This window comes from Herpailurus yagouaroundi, unplaced genomic scaffold (assembly GCF_014898765.1).
Source record: "Herpailurus yagouaroundi ecotype Mexico unplaced genomic scaffold, PumYag 200, whole genome shotgun sequence".
NCBI lineage: Eukaryota > Metazoa > Chordata > Mammalia > Carnivora > Felidae > Herpailurus > Herpailurus yagouaroundi.
The window spans coordinates 5,104,155-5,107,608 of NW_024412431.1; the positions used below are offsets into that span (position 1 = coordinate 5,104,155).

At 58.4% G+C, this 3,454-nt stretch overlaps 1 long non-coding RNA gene across 1 annotated transcript; it reads left to right on the forward strand.

The window, feature by feature from the left end:
- Positions 1-2,092: 2,092 nt before the first annotated feature.
- On the forward strand, positions 2,093-2,988 carry LOC121013862 (uncharacterized). The gene is made up of 2 exons (XR_005782950.1): positions 2,093-2,186; positions 2,615-2,988. It is a non-coding gene; the product is annotated as an uncharacterized LOC121013862 (long non-coding RNA).
- Positions 2,989-3,454: the final 466 nt, after the last annotated feature.

Genomic DNA, 3,454 nt, shown 5'->3' on the forward strand with positions numbered 1-3,454 from the left:
CCTCCCTCTCTTCACTAGAGACAAGCATGGTTTATTCATGAGTCTCCTACTGGGTGCTGAGCTCGGTGTCAGGGACCTTGACCTACTGCACTGTCACCTTACCCCTGGCCACTCTAACTCATCTTTTTCCTTCCACACACACCCCTCCGAGTCCACCCTGTGATTTATTTGGTCTGTTTATCACCTACCTTCACTCTCCCAGAATGTCAGCATCCACCCATATCCCCACGGCACTCCTGGGAGCGGACCCCCTTCCTCCAACAGCTAGCCCCCCCCCCAACCCCCACAGCCGGACCGTTCCCAGGGCCAGTGGAAAGTTCTGGAGAGCAAACGCAGTGTCGCAGCGGCCTTTGCCCGGTGAGACTGATGGGAGTGCGGGATAAATACCCCAGCTCCCTCGCCCCCTGGTGGGAAAGCTCTGAGGGTGTGCTCACTCTGGTGTCTCAGTGTCCCCAGTCCCCAGCGGGGGACTGAGCCCCACCTGTCAGCAGTGGAGACTCGCTTGTGAGCACAACTTCCCCGACAGCCCTCCCTTCCCTCCCCCTCTCTCCCCTTCCCGTGCTTCCTGGGGTCACCTCCCACCAGAATCCACCATGCCCGGATCTCTGGCCCCTCTGGAGGTTCAGGAAGTCCAAGAGAGTTTCTTCCCTGCTCAGCGCCCGAAGGACGGGCTACGGAACTCCTGCAGCTTTCCCGAGGACGGAAGGGTCGTTTTAACCAGGCCGCAGCCTCCCTGGGCAGCTGGACCCACGTTTGAAACAGGCTCTTGGGGTGCTCCCTTTCGGAGGGGGCGGTAAACTTCCTGGCACTTCTGGGGGGCCGCTTGGCCCCGTTTAGTGCACCGGCCCTCTACCATCCGCTCCCTTTCCGGCAGAAGCTGCTCTCGAGCATGAAGGTGGGAGCCGGGATGTTTCTGGCAGGCTTGTTGGCCACCGTGCGGAGCGGGAAACGATCCACGGACAAAGGATGAGGAAATCTTAGCCACGGTGCCGGGGGCACCACGCAGCTTTGGAAAACGGGACAGATGCCTGCTGTAGGATTTTAGGGCTGACCAAGCAAAGTGCCATAAAACCGGGTGGCTGCAAACAAGAGAAATCGATTCTCCCACAGTTCTGGAGGCCAGAAGTCTGGAATCGGACGTGGGCCGGGCTGGCTCAGAGGGAGAATCGGTCCCAGGCCTCCCTCCCTCCCTCCCTCCCGGCCAGGGGCTGCAGGCCGGGTGTTCCTTGGCCTCTGGCCACATCTCTCCTCTCTCAGCCTCTGTCTTCGCGTGGCCTTCTCTGCGTTCCTGTCTCCTCTTTTTTTTTTTTTTTTCCTTTTTAATACATTTTTTAAACGTTTATTCAATTTTGAGAGACAGAGAGAGACACAGTGTAGGCGGGGGAGGGGCAGAGAGAGAGAGAGGGAGACACAGAATCCAAAGCAGGCTCCAGGCTCTGAGCCGTCAGCGCAGAGCCCGAGGTGGGGCTCGAACCCACGCACCGCGAGATCATGAGCTGAGCTGAAATCAGACACTTAACCCACTGAGCCACCCAAGTGCCCTCCCGTCTTCTTCCAACCAGGACACCAGTTGTATTGGATTTAGGGCCCACCCTAATCCAGGATGACCCACCTCTAACTTAACTAACTGTACCTACAGAGACCCTATTTCCAGATAAGGTCACCTTCCCAGGTACCGGAGGTGAGGACCTGAGCATAATTTTCGTGGAGACGTAAGTCAGCCCGCCCCAGTGCCCCGGCACTAATCATTCCCTTAAGGTGACCAGACTTGGCCTCCCGCCCTCAACCCCACACCCCTACGCTCTAACGCAGCCACAGAGGCGTCCTCTCTCCGCGTTTCAGCCACCACTCGTCACGACCTTACAGCGTGTTCAGCCCTGTCCTGAGCATTTTAGGGGCATTATCTTATTTGGCTTTCGCACAATTCTGTGAAGTCCATACCGTGTCGGTCCCGTTTGACAGATGTGGAGACTGATACCCAGGTACGCCGAATCCCAATTCCAGGTCACTCGGCTGGTAAGCGGCGGAGCTGGCCCCCGGGGCCTTTTGTCACAACTGTGGCTCCTGGTTACGACTTCCGTAACCATGGTGACAGTGTGCACCTGCCATGAAATGCACACACGGCCATTTATTCTTTCCATCAGCCGTTGGAAATCACACTCATGTCATGAACGAGGAGACCAAGGGTAAGTAACTTGGCCAAGGGCACTCGGTAGGTATGCAGATGTGAGCTGAACGTGCGGCCTTTCGGGGAACCGTGGACTCCAGCCCCTGGCAGACGGGGTGAGGGTCCCCTCCGGCCCAGGCGCTGCTCTGCCTCCATGGGGTCACACAGGGCCTCCTGCCTCTGGGGCTTGGGCCTGGGAGCAGCAGCCCTGACCCGTTAAGGGGGCACAAGCGGTACCATCCATGGGTCCCGCTCTCAGAGCATGCCGGGATCCCACAGCCGGGGCACAGCCGACCTTGCCCACCTCGGGGCCCACCTCAGGCTCCAACAGCCACACACCAAGGACCCAAGTCAGCCTCTGGGCCCTTCGGAGCTTGGGGATTTACAGGCAGCTCCCTCACCCCTCAGGGGTTATTAATTAATGCTAATTGATATCTGTGTTCACAGAGCCAGCCAGGCCCCTGGGCCTGGAGCATCCGAGAACGGAAAATATGAGAACGCTGGCACCCGGCCAAGAAACATGGATTATTCAGACTGGCACAAGCTGGCTAGTGGGGCAGGGGAAGTGACTGGAAGGGGAAACTGAGACACGGGTGAGGTCCAAGCAGCCCTGGACAGCTTCAAAAAACTGCTTGCCACTTGAAAGGACAAGGAGACCAGCCTTGGAGACCCACGAGCTCCGGGTCCCGCCTCCGTGCCTCAGTTTCCTCCTCTGTGCACGGGATGGGAATTCGTTTTCTTCAATGTGTGAGGGGACCCATCAAGCTTTCATGCGTGCAAAATGCTTTGCATGTAAAACTTCCTTTCCCTGGCTGCCCACAGAGAGGCCTCGCGCAGCACCCCCCCACCCCCGCGTGCCTCAGTTTCCCTTTTCAGGCACACGAGGAGGGGGCAGGGCACCTCAGGCCTAATCTCAGGGAACACTCATGAAGATCACTTCCAAACGGCCTAATTAATCACACCATTGCTAGCATGGCGACGAGACAGTTCCCTGGCCCCTGATTAAAAACAGAGAAGTTTCCCCCACGTTTGCGGAGACGGAGCAGAAGGGAAAACAAAGACGCGCACACTCGCGCCAGATAAATACAGACTCAAACACACGCACGGCAGATAAACACACACTGGCACACCAGATCCACACACAGCCGGCTGCGGAGATCGGGGTGGGCCGGCACAGCCCAGCTCAGGCAGCCCGGAGGACCCCCCGGCAACAGCCACACGAAAGACGGCGACACTACCCCCCACCTCCTGTCCGGATGCTGCTGAGCCCCAGCCACATCTGGGCCC